Source organism: Protopterus annectens, chromosome 4.part1, assembly GCF_019279795.1.
Source record: "Protopterus annectens isolate FY-2018-M chromosome 4.part1, PAN1.0, whole genome shotgun sequence".
Classification (NCBI taxonomy): Eukaryota; Metazoa; Chordata; order Ceratodontiformes; family Protopteridae; genus Protopterus; species Protopterus annectens.
Window position 1 is genome coordinate 772,549,289 of NC_056734.1, and position 15,098 is coordinate 772,564,386.

At 44.6% G+C, this 15,098-nt stretch overlaps 1 protein-coding gene across 1 annotated transcript in view; it reads left to right on the forward strand.

Annotated features, from left to right (window-relative positions):
• The window catches only part of DHX36 (DEAH-box helicase 36), a gene marked incomplete in the record, with an annotated part of 1,900,459 nt that overhangs the window by 989,525 nt on the left and 895,836 nt on the right, over positions 1–15,098 (forward strand).

Genomic DNA, 15,098 nt, shown 5'->3' on the forward strand with positions numbered 1-15,098 from the left:
TAGCTATAGAATGCTTTGTGGTTGTCATTAGAATCAGTGGTGATTTTGTTTTCATGACTAGCTTTGGAAGATTTTATGAGGGATCTCAGCTTCTTACTGAGGCTGACCAGGAAATTCCTCCAATCGTGGGATTTTACTCTTTTTTGCAACAGTTTCTTTCTTCTGTTGTAAAGTTTGTTTATGGCAGAAGACCACCAGAATGGCTTCCTTTTTTTTTTTTTTTTGAGGCTAGTATCTTGGCTCTGTTAGGGATCGCACCATCCATGCACTCGTGTAAGTGCTTATAAAGCGCATTTGTGTAAGAGTCAGCAGTCGTACCTCTATTGTCCATCTGCATGGATGTTGTGAAGTATACCACTTCTGTCTTAAGAAGCGTGAAGTTGGCTTTGGAGAAATTTTTTACGGTTGTTTTCCTGATGGCGGGTGGGAGCAGGATGTGGATGTCTAGGGTGATTAGCTTGTGGTCGGATCTGACCAATGAGGAGCTGACCTCTGGTGTGGAACACTGGTCGCCCATGTTGGTGATGACCAGGTCTAGGATATTGCTGCTCCTGGTGGGGGTGGGGATGGGGATAAGTTTGATCCAAGGCGTTGGAATTGATTTCCAGAAAATATTGAGCAAAAGAATTGGTACATGAGTAGTTTTCCCAATTAATGGTGGGATATTTGAAATCACCCATTATTATGGTGTTGGGTTGTACCTTAATATTTTCCAGTGTATCAAGAAAAGAGGAGTGGGAATCCTGGGGCATGGTGGGAGGTCTGTAGCAAGCTACAATCTGGATTACGGTTTTGCCCAGAGTTAGTTGAACTTGGATAATCTCGGATGCATTATGCTGAGCAACTGGCTTGGAGGTGTGGATATCCTTAATGAATATGGACATGCCTCCACCTTTAGTGTTTCGGTCCGGGTTTGGTGGCCGAAAGGTGTGGTATGAATTATAGCCTGATAATGCAGGGGTGCTCTCTGGAGCTTTGAACTAGGTCTCTGTCACTGCACAGATGTCTGTGTTCTGCATTTTAAGGAGTGCCTTGAGTGAGTGCATTTTGAGGTTTAGACTTCTAGCACTGAGTAGCATTACCCTCGTATTTTGCTTGCTTGTACCTGTTACGGTGGTGAATTTGTCATTTGAACCTTGCCTAAAATAGGCAAAAGCCTTTGCCAGTATCCAGAATCCCAAGGGCGACAGGTGCAGGCCATCTCTGGCAAAGCAGCGTGGTGTGTCGTATCATGTCATCCCAGGCAGACAGATACTGGATTCCCTTAGAATGACACCAGAAGCTTAGCCAGTTGTTGAAGTTGATCATTTTGTCCTTGTACTGTGGTATCATTCTGGGTGATGGCAGGATGCTACTCAGGGCTAGAGTCATACCTGCCTGGGCTCCTCCATGTCTCTTTTCATGTAGTCCATGGAGGTACGTCTCAGGTCATTCACGCCAACATGGACAATGACAGAGTCATATTTGTATTTGTGGAGTGACCCGTGTGCGTGCGTTATGTGGCGGATCCTGGCACCCGACAGGCAGCTGACAGCAACTTTCTCCTTGTTTAGCCTGGTGAGTGGAACATCAGTGTTCCTGACTATAGAGTTCACTTATGACTAGAGTGTTGGGTACGTTATGCCTTATGGGCTGTAGTTGAGTGGCACACAGAGTATGTGGGCTATGTTCATAGGTTCATAGATTAGTACTAAGCTAACTGCCCTTGCGAGGCATTTTAAGCCTAGCCAATTATCCCTTGTGAGACTCAAACCCTGCACCTTGTGTTTATAAGACAAACACCTTAACCATTAGGCCAACCTCCCAACCCCTATATATATATATATATATATATATGTGTCATTTGGGTTGTGTTGGGGGCTGGAGGTTGCTTGCATTTCTGCTTTGGAGGTCTCGGTTGTTTGGGCAGATTTTTACTGAGAGCCTCTGCGAATGTAGGTGTGTGTTTTGGTGGTGTAGATTTTGATTTTGAGGGACTATGTGAGTGTTCGGTGCAAGTGTTTACCTTCTCCTCTTGACTGTCTAGTCCAGTCTTCGGTGAAGAGAGCTTTGCTTCCAGTATGTCTATATAAGTGCATCTCTCACAGGCCGTAGTGTTGGGTGGTAGGAGGCGAGGGTTGTCTGTGTACACAAGGCAATTGCTGCATTGTCCCAAGATACCCAGATTCATCAGGTAGACAGGAGAAAACACTGGGAGCTGACCTTTAGACATGCCTGGATAGGTGCTTATTTATTAAGTACTAAAAACTGTTTTCCTCTAGACAAGTGAGGAAAGTTGAGTGCTGTAGTTATTTGTAGCTTATTTAGTGCTTACGAGTTCTGAACAAGTGCTGAGCTCAAAGAAACAGATTTGAGTGCCAAAACTAAAAAAGCTGGCTAGTTGCAAGGGAAAATTTGAAGAGCACACTTTATGGCGCCAGGAATAGTTTAACCCTAGTTAAGTTGGGGGGGGGTGGCTTAGGAGCTCACAAACAGTCCTGGACACAGCAAATCCGTATCTGGACAAGACCTGCCACAGGAAAGGGGGGAAGCAAGCTTAGAATTTTTTTTTTCAGTAAAGTGGAAATGTAGAAAGCTGGAAAAGAAGTTAATTCAACATTAAGAATCTTCACAAATGTTCTCTATTAGATTGAATGAACTAATGACACTAGACTGGGAGGAGTGTCACAGATCAAATATACAGTATGGGCGGGCAACTGCAAAGCCACCAAGTTTCCTAGCTGTAGCCACTAAATGAAAGATGTTAGGTAGTCCAATCTCACCTTCATTTTTACATATGGGTTTGGAGCCGATCCTCTGCACCGACTCTGCTGATTTTCAAGCTCGAAGACTCCTGGTTGGCTCGTGGCTAAGCAGGTATCCCATGGTGCACCAGTGCAATCCCCAGATCACGTTTGCCACGTCGACGAGTTCGGATGTGCTTCTCTTGGCTCTGGCTAAGTTTTTGCAAATTTTCATTATTCTAGTATCGTTTGCATAGTTATTGAATATATACATTATAAGACTTTATCTTTATTGTCTTGTGGTTGTTGTGTGACCCTATTAGTGGTATCCTGTGTACCAGTAGTTAGCCACAATTGCACTTTACCTAAACCATTAGTTTTGGCGGTTTCGCCTTTTTCCTGTTGTTTACAGTTAGGATTGACCTAAATTGCCTTGTGTGACTAGTATAGTAGTCTCCTGTATTTCATTAGCTAGATGCACTTGCGTTTTTCTTGTCTAGAGAATTAGTTTGGCACGTTCGCTGTTTTTAATCAATAGGGGCTCCTATTGATTATTTCCTGTCAAGCAATTATTGACAGGTGGTCTTTAGTGGGGACCCGCTAAGGTCTTAATTTCTTACAGTTGTTAATTTGTTAACCTTGAGCATGTGTGTGTGGTGCCTTCTTGGTCTGTTTGAATTAGAAGACCCGGTTCTTCACAGGTCTAGGCCCGTTTAACTTAGAGGATCTAGTCCTCGTGTTGCTTCCACTGAATTTTATTTAAAATATTCTCCTGTGTGACTGAATCTGTCTAGTGTTTAGTGGAAAGTCTAGTTTTTGTCTTACACCAGGCTAGGCCCGTTTAACTTAGAGGACCTAGTCCTCGTGTAATTCGTCTACAGGGCTAGGTCCGTTTTAGAGGACCTAGTCCTCAGTCATTTCTTTCACTTTCCCTCTGATTGCTTATGGGTTGCAATGTCTAAGGATAGCAAGGTGCACAAACCCTCTGGGTTTAAAAAATGTATGAAGTGCTCCCAGAAAATGTCTTTGACCGATGGCCACAGTAACTGTGTCTACTGTTTGGGAGCCATCCATTTGCAAGAATCATGTTTGTTCTGTCATGCTTTCTCTTCTAGAGTGTTGCAGGAGAGAAAGAACAAAGTGATACTCGGGGGGGTCTTTTGAAGCCAACCTTTGAGGAAGCTTTGTCTGGTTCATCGGCTTCTTCGTCCAAGTCTTCTAAGTCAAGGTCTGACTCAAAATCAGAGGCCTTCTCCGTCACCGGCTAGTGTTTCGGAGCCGTCTGCCAAATTAATAAAACCTTCTTCCTCAACTCCTCAGTCTTCAGAGCCGAAGGAGAGCACTGTGGTTTCGGAGTCAGTCACAGATACTTCGGTGCTGACTGCTGAATCCTTGCAAATAGTTGACTCTGCTTCTCGGATCCAGTCTGTAGAGTCCCTACCGGTCTCTTTGATGGTCAAATCTCCAGTGCCTGCTAGGTCGAGATCCCCAACCTTATCTTCCAGGTCTTCCAGGAGTCTTTCGAAAGAAGGTGTGGAGAGGGTAGTACTGAGACTCCTCAAGTCGTCTGCCCTGCCTAACTTTTTGTTGGCTCCGATCCAATCGGCTCCGGAGCCTCTCGAACCAGTCTTGTCTCCAGCTGAAAACAGAATCAAGGAGCAAGCAGACTCTAGAGAATGCTTTTAACTATAAACAGACAATTATAGTAATGCACACTATTACAGTTCCTAGGTGTAGAACAAAGAAACCTCAAAAAATCAAAAATGCACAGAATAGCTTGGATAGAGCACTCTTCCCTCGCTTCTGGCTGGGAACCAATCATTACCAGTTCAGAGCCCTGCCATTCAGTCTCTCGATGGCCCCCAGAGTGTTCACGAAATGCCTAGCAGTGGTCACAGCTCATCTGAGACTTTAGGGATTCCAGGTGTTTCCATATTTGGACGATTGGCTTCTCTCCGCCCCCACCAAGTGCCTCCTGGTCAGGGCTCTCCGCTTCACTCTTAGTACTAGCACAGTCGCTGGGCATCACCATTCACTGGGGAAAAATCCAACCTTCAGCCCTCAGAACATTTGGAATTTATAGGGGCAGTACTCAACATTCAAACAAGTCTGGTCTCTCTTCCCTCTCACAGGCTTCAGAGATTAAGGGCACAAGTTCAAGTGATACGCTGTCGAAGAAAGGTGTCTACAAGGGAAGTTCTTCAGGCTCTGGGGTCTATGGCAGCGGCCATCCCAGTTGTTCCCCTAGCCAGATTACATATGTGACTGCTACAATGGCATCTTCTTTCCCAGTGGATATCCAATCTTCATCCCCTGACCTCACAGATTCTCATCACCTCCTGCAAACAAGATCTCCTCTGATGGATGAGTTCAGACGAATATCTTTGGTGTTGCCCCTTCCAGGTTCCCCAACCCAGCGCCACGGTGACCATGGATGCTTCCCTGATAGGGTGGGGGCACTTCCAGGGAAAGTCAGTCCAAGGCACATGGTCCAGCATAGAGGTCAACTTGCATATCAGTGTCCTGGAGTTAAGAACGGTGCTATTGGCGTTGCAAGCATTCCATTCGCTCCTTCCATCAGGAACAATTGCTATCCAGTCGGACAACATGTCCGTTGTCTGGTACATAAACAAATGGGGAGGGACCAAATCCTACCCCCTCTGTTGCGAAGCCATGAGAATCTGGCAGTGGGCGATAGCTTCCAACTGCATTCTAATCGCAAAGCATATCTCGGAGAGCTCCAATGTGATTGCAGACAGGCTGAACATATGCATCCTTCGTCCTCACGAGTGGTCTCTCAGTCCGAGTGTGACTGCAGGAATCTTCAGCCATTGGGGCCAGCCATGCTGCGACCTTTTCGCCTCCCCCTCGAACACAAAATGCAGCAGCTACTTTGCCCTCTTTCCCCCTCACGGGGAGTCACAGAGAGACGCTTTGACTTACGATTGGCCCGCGGGTCTCCTTTATGCTTATCCTCCGATACCTTTGATCCCTCTTTTTCTAAGAAAAGCTATCCAGTTGAGAAGCAAAGTGATCCCCATTGCCCCGTTCTGGCCTCGTCAGGTGTGGTTTCCCTTCCTCCGACCTCACCTGTTACAACCTCCTTGGATCCCGGACACTCGTGAGGACCTCATATCTCACCCACAAGGGCTGACTCCACCGAATCTTTCCACTCTCAAGCTGACGGCTTGGCTTCTCCACTTCTGTTAGTTGCCAGGCCGGAAATCCTCTCCTCATCTGACCGTGATATTATCCTGGCCTCCCACAAACCATCCACCTGAAAACTTTACAGGGACAAATGAAAAAGATTCTCTATCTGGTCACATAATCGGATGCTAAATCCATTTTCAACTTCCGTAGCTGCTATTCTTCATTACTTTTGAGTTGTTTGACAATGGTGCATCAGCTTCTACCATTCAAGTCCATTTAGCAGTTATTTCTAGCTTCCATAATGGTTCAGATGGAGTCCCGCTTATTTCCACCCAGCTTTGCAAGGCCTTCCTCAAGGGAATTCTCCATAGCAGACCTCCTATCTGGCAACCGGTGAAGGCATGGAATCTCTCCTGGGTTCTCCAGTCTCTCTCTCTACCCCCTTTTGAACCTGCTGCAACATGTGATCAAAAATTCTTGTCATGGAAATCCTTGTTTTTGGTGGCAGTCACTTCAGCCAGATGAATATTTGAGTTGCAAGCCTTATGCATTGAGTCCCTGTCTGATCTTCCATAAGGACGGAGTATCACTTCGTACTAATCCATCCTTTCTCCCCAAGGTGGTTTCCGACTTTTCTGTTAACCAGTCCATTGAGCTCCCTGTATTCTTTCCAAATTATTCAAACAAGGGAGAATACTGCCTGCATTCATTGGATGTTCATAGACAACTACGTTTCTACCTGGACATTTCGCAAGTCGGACCAACTTTTCATTTCCTTTTCTGGTCCTAGAATGGGGTGTGCAGTATCTAAAGTTACTTTGTCAAAATGGCTCAGGGATTGCATTACCTTCTCATATTCGCTTACGAATGAATCTAAGCCTGCTCATATCAAAGCTCACTCAACTAGGGCCTTCCTCTCTAGATCCTCCATGGATGACATCTGTGCAACAGCCATTTGGGCTAAACCCCATACCTTCATCAAGCATTACAAGTTGGATCTGATCTCCAGGGGAAGAGCAGCCTTTGGCTCAATGTTTCTCAGGAATGTTCTTCCATAAGGGCCACCCAGGTTCTCCAAGTAGCTTGGGATTCTGTCCCATCAGTGATGAATAGGAAGAAGATTAACAACTTCAGATAAAGAAGTTGTCTTACCATAACGTTTCATCTGAGTTGTTGATCTTCTTCCAGTCATCACACCCTCCCATCGGCCCCCACCAAAGGCTCCTGGCAGATGATCTGGGTCTTTGTGGTGTTTAAAGGTTTCTGCGCAGAGATGGCCTCTAACTTTCTGTTTCTTCTATATGTTACATGCAAACTCGATCTGAGGTAACTGAGTGAAGGACATTGTGGGTAGCAGCTTAGCTCGAAAGTTTTTGGTGCACACAAGCTTTGTATAAGGCTGACTCAGTTCTGAGGGCTCAGAACCAAACCCATCAGTGATGACTGGAAGATGATCAACAAACAACTCCGTTGGAACGTTATGGTAAGACATAACTTCTTTTTCTTTGAGCCAGTCTGAAGCAAAGGACACAGCTGTGCCCTCCTTACCTCACATCCTAGATTATCTAGCAGAGCTGCTTTACAAAGGCCTATCCTTCTTATCCATTAAGATTCATGCCTCTGCCATCTCCGCTCATTACAATACTGAGCCACCCCTCTTCTCTCACCCACTGATCAAACAGTTCCTGAGAGAAGCTAACAATTTAAGATCCCCAAGGAGAGCTCCCACTCCTGCCTGTTACCTTAACATTGTACTCAAGAAGCTCACGCTTCCCCCTTTTGAACCTGCAGCTTCAGCAGAGTTAAAATTCCTCTCTTGGAAAACAGCCTTACTTCTAGTCATCACTTCAGCAAGAAGAGTGTCAGTTACAGGCCCTTATGGCTGTGGAACCTTTCATCATCTTCCATGCGGACAGGGTTTCACTCAGGACCAACCCATCATTTATGCCCAAGGTGATATCCAGTGTGGCTTTAAACCAATAGATCCATTTACCAACCTTTTTCCCTAATCCTCAGAATAAAGGGGAAGGGATCCTGCACTCCTTGGATGTGCACAGACAGCTCAGGTTCTACCTTGACAGGGCAAACCCTTTTAAAAAATCTGACCAGCTGCTAGTAAGTTTTGCTACAGGGGCAGAGGGCAAGGCCCATTTCAAAGCAAGCCATTTCCAAATGGATAGCACACTGCATTCATTTCTGCTACAATCATCATGGAAAACCTACCCCACAGGGGATCAGAACTCATTCCACTAGGGCTACCTCAACCTCTACAGCATTTCTTAAGGGGGGTCCCTACCAGGGACATCCTGGAAGCTGCAACCTGGAGTTCTGTACACACCTTCACCAAGTGTTGCTGCTTGCCTATCTTTTCTAAATCCAGAGCTGGATTTGCCACAGCAGTTTCAACAAGGACTGCTAGCCAGCCCTAATACTTCTTGACTGCCTCCACCCTTCCTTACCTTTGGGAATTAACTCAAATGTGATGACTGCATCAGTGAAACACAACGAACATAGTACAGCTGTGTACACTTACCATAAATGTAGATGTTCGAGTGTATTCACTGTTGTAGTCCTGGTTACCCTCCCTCCAGCCCCCTGACTTTTCTATACTTTCTACCTATCCTCTTTTTTGACCATATCTTATGGCAATGATATTTACTTTTTACTGGAGATGTTCCACACCATGTAATTGCTTCCTGGTTTGGGGGCTCCTGACATCTGGGGTAAGAAAAACTGATGTAATGGCGTCAGCTGTATGTTTTATACCCCTGACGACCTGACGTCATAGAAGAGACGACAGCATCCTTCGCAGAAATCCCAAGACTCTGTATTCGGGCCGACTGAGGGCTACCTGCAGACAGATAACCCAAGTGTGATGACTGCAACAGTGAATACACTCAAACATCTACATTTATGATGTGTACACAACTGTACTTTCTGTCCAGTTATGTTAATGTTGAAGAGTTGTAAGTAAGAACTGGGCCGTTTGCTAAAATTGTTCAAATTGAAAGCTGAACTGCTTAAATGATGTGCTGTTTGAGAGGGATATTTAATTGTCAGGATTGCAGGTACTATGACATTGTATCTTCTCATTAAAGAGGAATAATGTACTTGATGGGCATTCATAGCTAGGAGTTCTGAAGTATAATTAAGCAATAACCCACGCCTGGGTGTGGGTAATGCTGGATTTACCCACGGTTGGTGTGGTACCAAACATAGACAACCGTGGATAAATCCAGCATTACCCACACCTAGAAGTGGGTTATTGCTATTATTATACAATGACATTATTTAAGAAAAAAAATACTTACTTTTCTTAAATAATGGCATTGTATAATGCCTCCGTGCTGCTCTTCCGCAGCTGTCCGGTATCCTACGGCAGTTCTGATGTACTGCGCATGCATATACTTACGCAGTACATCAGAGCTGTGTGTGGAAGCAACGGAGAAAGAAAGATCTCTGTTGCTTTTTTAAAGCTGTCTCGCTATGTTAAACGAGTTTAACGTAGCAAGATATCTTTAAAAAAAGCATCGGAGAAAGGAAGATCTTCGTTGCTTTTTTTTTTAAGATATCTCGCTATGTTAAACTCATTTAACATAGTGAGATTACAGCAACGGAGCTCTTCCGTTCTCCATTGCTACCTAACACACAAAAAAAAAATCAAGACTTATACTAATGGAAAAAGTCCGGGCGACCGGACCTTTTTCCATTAGTATAAGTCGAATTTACAATGGGCACGCTGACCAATCAGCATGCATGTTTTGGAATATTAGTGGGGGTCATTGTATAATTTTGAATTTAAGTGTGGGCCACTGATGACAGCCCAAAGATTAATGGTTTTGTTTAAAGTTCATTTCATTATTTAAGTAGTTGTCTTAGCTCCATTAGTGAATGATAGACATGCCTAACTGGTAAAACTGCAGTATGACTTAAAAGCAAAATGTATGCCAGATCATGGAGACTTTACATATTTTCAGTTTTTCATACCTGTTATGAATGTTACAACTGCATGCTTGGCAATGTTTTTGTGTTCTTTACATATATACTTATTGAAGACTGCATACTGGGACACTTGTCAAATGTTCAGCAAGTAGAAGTTCTAACAATACAATTGATAAGGTTTTAACATTAGCAAGCAGTATGAAACTGTATTATGTTCTGAAGTATTAAATATAACCCATATACAAGTTTAAGATTAACTGACAGTATTAATGAAATTATGTGTAAATGTTATATTTTAACTAGGAAAAGTTTACTATAAGAAGAAACTGAAACAATCCCGTTACTTGGAGGGAGGACCAATCTTGGTTATGTTAAATATGCTGCTGTGGGAGTGACATGGGTGCATTTTATAATAACAGTATCATGTTGAGAAACAAAGTATAGGTCAATTTAGTTTCTCTGACTGTGGCTGGATTAGTTTATCAAGGTAGTCTTTCAGAAGTGAACAATGTATGAATTGTTTAAGTGAAGAGCCAGGAGGAAAGGTTATGCCTTTAAGCAGTTGAAGTGGATATTTTGGCATTAGTTGTGTTTATGTATCACAAAATCAAGATCTGATATCCTTTTCATTCATTCCTCAGCTGATTGGTTTGGATCAGAGACTCTGATCCAAATTGGCAGCTTCTACTAGATCTTCGGATCCAAAATTCTCAAGCCTGTAACCCATAATGCCCCACCAACCTAACATACCTCAGATCTCAGTTGCTGCCATTCATCTTCAGATATGGATTCTGTTGCTTTGGAGTAGTATCTAACCTTTTTTCATGAGTTGCTTTTGGGAAAATTCATTGTTATATCTATCTTGAATCTCCTCACCTCCCTTGCAAATTCTTTTCTAACTTTTTAAATAGTTTCCGGTACTCCCTTAATTACTGATTTCTCAGTACCCATGTAAAGTACCATCATTAATACTTTTCCTTTTCTCTCAGCTTAAATTTTACCCTTTCACTTCAATTGTTGGCAGTTAATTCTTTCTACTCCCTTTCTCCCCAAAATTTTTTTCTTCCCTTAGTTTGTCTATACATTTTTATATAGTAGTAATGGCCAGCAAGCTTTAAAAAGTGCATAGAATCCCCAACTTGGATGCCCACAGGGAATGTTAAGACCCCTGCACTTGGACACGGATTGTTTTTTCTTCTCTGGATTCAACTCCAAAGCTCTTACTAACCATAGCAATAAGTTAGTTCTGAGGGGCCTCCTTCTTTCTTATTTTCTACTTCTGTAGCTAGGGCTCAAACTCCATCCCAAAAAACAGAAAAGGGGAAACCAGGCTCAGTGCCTAAAGGAAAGGAGATGTGCAAGAGGTCCCATGGCTGCTCTTCCTTGTTGGCTGCATCGGAACTTCCTACTAAAATGCAGAAAAAGTTGGATCCGACCACTTTGGATCTAACTGGTTGTAAATCTAGGTCTCCTCAGATCCGAACTCCTCCATTCCTACCACATCCAGTAACTTCTCCGCTCCCTTCACCCTTTTTGTAGGAATTTCCCTGCAGACATTCCAGACCTCCATCCTCCACATCATATATTCCAGAAGCTTATCCGAAGCGAACATGGATAAGATGATGAGAATTCACAGTGCTCAGATCCAGATGAGGGCTACTCCTGACTCCGACTCCCACCGGATCCATGAGCCAACCTTGCCCACTTCCCCCTTCTTCTGTCCTTCTCCGATTTGACCATCTGTTTTGGAGCTGTTAGATCTGTGACCTCTGGGGGGGGTGTCCTCATCAGATCCAAAGACTGCCTGTTCAGTTCCAGTGTCTTCCCTGAGTCATCTGGCCCTGAGCCTTTTGGAGCAGGAAGACTCTTACATCTCTTACATATTCTTTTCTAACTTTAAGTAGTTTCCAGTACACTCCTAGTTGCCAATTTTCTCAGTACCCTCTGTAAAGTACCATAACTGGTACTCTTCCTTTTCTCTCAGCCTAAATTTACTCTTTAGAGTACCCTTTCACTACAGTTATTGGTAGTTCGTTCATTCTTTCTTTCCAAAGCATCAGCACCGGGTCCAGGAGGTTGGGATGGACTCCATAGCTGTAGGGGCCATCTCTCCCCCTCTGGGATTGGGCAGCTTGGGTCTGACTTCTTCCTGGGGTGGAGTGCTGGTGGGTTTGCAGGAGATGACTGTTTGGAAACTACCAGCTTAAGCTTCGGGAACTACCAGCTTCAGCTTCATTGCTGTTAACTTTTTTCCCGTGGGTGTTCTAAGATTGGAAGAGGGCCTTTCCTTTGTCCAGAGAAAATACATCCCTGCCCCCTTTGGATCAGACTACTTTGCCTCCTCTGTTTCTCTGCTCTGAGCCTCATCCATCTATTTCATTGGGACAGACAACTTGGTCTAGTCTCCAGTCATTCCCTCGGTACATCTTCATCCCTTCTGATCCTTGGCCAGACCACCCCACTGAGGAAGCCCTTTAAGAGAGAACGTGAAAAAGGAGACACCTAGAGTCCCCTCAGGGTTTGTCACAGGGGAAACCAATTTTGATGAAGGGGAAGGGGTCCTCCAGATCTACACTTGAAGACATCTCCTTTGGAGACATCCTACAGCTCCTGATACGTAAAGGTGGTTGGTCTTCTGATAAACCCTCCCAGGAGGAATCTGTGTTCCCGGAGGCTTTCAGGTCTGGCCTGTGTACTTCTTGGGTGACTCCACCGGCTGGTGAACTCCTAGATCTCATTTCTTGCCAGGTGGAGAAAGGAGCTGGATACTGTAAAGCAGATCCCTAAAAGGCCTGACAAAATTCTAGCTCTCCCTAAGGAATGAACACACTGAAGCAAAGGAGTACCAGTTGATACCATGGTTGTGGCAGCAGCCACCAAGAAAGAACTTGCAGAACAGAGTTCTTCTGTCCATCCCCCTAACAGGAAGCCAGGGCCTTGGACAGGTTTGGTAAGCATGTGCATGCTTCAGCAACCTTTGCACTCTGATCGCTGAACTTTCTGGCACATTTTACAAGATTGCAACGAGATTTGAACAAAGAGCTTCCCAAATCTCTTTCTGGGTCCATGTCTACTGTGGATCAAAATATAATCTCCTTGGGACTGGACACACTTCTGTCTATTTCTAATGTGTCCATAAAGTTGATCTCCCATCCAGCAGAGGGTACATCATGGGCAGTGGGTTAAGGGATAGCCATTAGGAGACATGTTTGGATGCAACTGTGTGATTTTTTGCGGAGCCCTTTAATTCTTTGTTCATCAATGCACCTTTTGATGGAGTTTCCTTGTTTGGCCCCAAGATAGACACACTGTCAAGATGTAAGCAAGAGGGAAAGACCCTGGATGCCGTGGGCATTTTTTTTTCAGCTCCCAAAGGCCATTCTCAAGGAATCAGTGGGGAGGTAGAAAATTGTGGTTTCACCAATCCCAGGGTCCTTTTCTGGATTTGCATGGAAATAGGTCCTCCAGAGGCAAGGGGGGAACTCAAATGGAAAATGCCTTCCTTAAGGCAGAGGTGGCCTGCAAAACTGGGGCTTTTCGAATTACTTCTCGGGTAGACCTGACTGTGTCCCTCTGGAAGTAATAAGGGGACACTCCTGAAGGGATTATCTGCACCAGAGAGAGAGTCTGGCTATATATAACAAGATTCCTGGGTGCAGAGAATCATATCCAGAGGTTATATTGTACCAGTTTCCCTAACTCCCCAACCAAAATGAAAAAAAATCCATGATGGTCCACCCAATCAGAGGGAAGCAGCAGCATTAGAAATAAAAAAGCTGGAAGGAAAAAGTCATCCAAGCGGTCCTCCTAGACCAGAGAGGGTCTGGGACCTATTCAAGATTCTTCTTGGTGCCAAAAAAGACAGGGAACTTGAGACCAGTTATGGATATCAGCAAACTAAATCAGTTTGTACAATATCTGAGGTTTCAGATGCTCATGGTTCAGTCCATTTTGCTACTATTGCAAAAGAACAATTGGAAGTGCTCATTAGATGTTCAGGATTTGTACCATCACATCAAAATGAGCAGGTGCTCCAGAAGATATCTGCGTTTCCGGCTAGGAGCCAGTCATTACCAGTTCAGAGTGCTGCCCTTCGGTCTCACCCCCCCCCCCCAAGGTGTTCACCAGATGCATAGCAGTGATGGCAGCTCACTTGAGACTGCTGGTATTTCGAGTATTTTCCATACGTAGACTACTGACTCCTTACTGCCCCAACCAGGCATCGACCCCTACAGGTAACAGACTACTTGCTCCAGTTGTGCATCCAACATCTAGTTGCAGCTCTTGCCTGTTCAGAGTCTGGAGTTCATAGGTGCTAGTCTGGAACGCAGTCAGTCAGCCTCTGTTCCTTCTGCTCAAATTCAGACATTGAGATCCCAGGTCAAGAAGGTAATATAAACTACCTCTCTTCCAGCATGACTAATTTTACAAGCTTTAGGATCCTTGGTAGCTGTCATCACCCTTGTTCCTCTGGCCAGGTTTCACATGCGAATACTTAGTGAACTCCGTAGACTCGGTGATCCAGTCTTAAACATCCTGTAACTGTTCCAGTAAACATCACACTGGCATGTAAAAGGTATATTCTTTGGTGGAATCATTCAAATGAACTCTGAGGGTCGTCTATTTGTTCTCCCCCTGCCCGCAGACTCCTCCCAACTGGGTTGGGGGGCATTACATGTGAAGGACAGTCCAAGGTGCTACATGGTTCCACATAGGGGCCAAGATGCATATCAATATTCTAAAAATGAGAGCAGTTCTTTTAGCGCTGCAGGCCTTTCAAGATGCTGTCCCATTCGGGACAGTTGCCATTTAGATGGACAGAGTCGGTGGTCTACTACATCAACATACAGGGAGGAACCAAGTCTTATCCACTTTGCTGAGAAGCAGTGAGAGTGTGGCCGGGGGCAATCTCTTCCAGTTGCTTTCTAGTAGCAACACACATTCCAGCAAAATCCATTTTGACTGCAGACGAACTAAGCAGATCCATTCCGATACCTCATGAGTGGTCCCTCAATGTCAGTGGCAGAGAATTTTCCAGTGATGGAGCCAGCTATGCTCAACAAGTGCAGCAGGTTATTGGCCTTGATCCCTCCAGTGGCTGAGTCACCGAGAGATGCTCTAGTCGACGATTGGCCCTCCAGTCTCCATTGTGCTTAGCCACTGTTACCTCTTATTCCCAAATTTCTACAGAAGGCATTGCGGTTGAAGAGCACAGTTATCCTCATTACCTCCTTTTGGCCTTGTCAGATTTGGTTCCCTTTCCTCTGGCCTCGCCTTCTATAT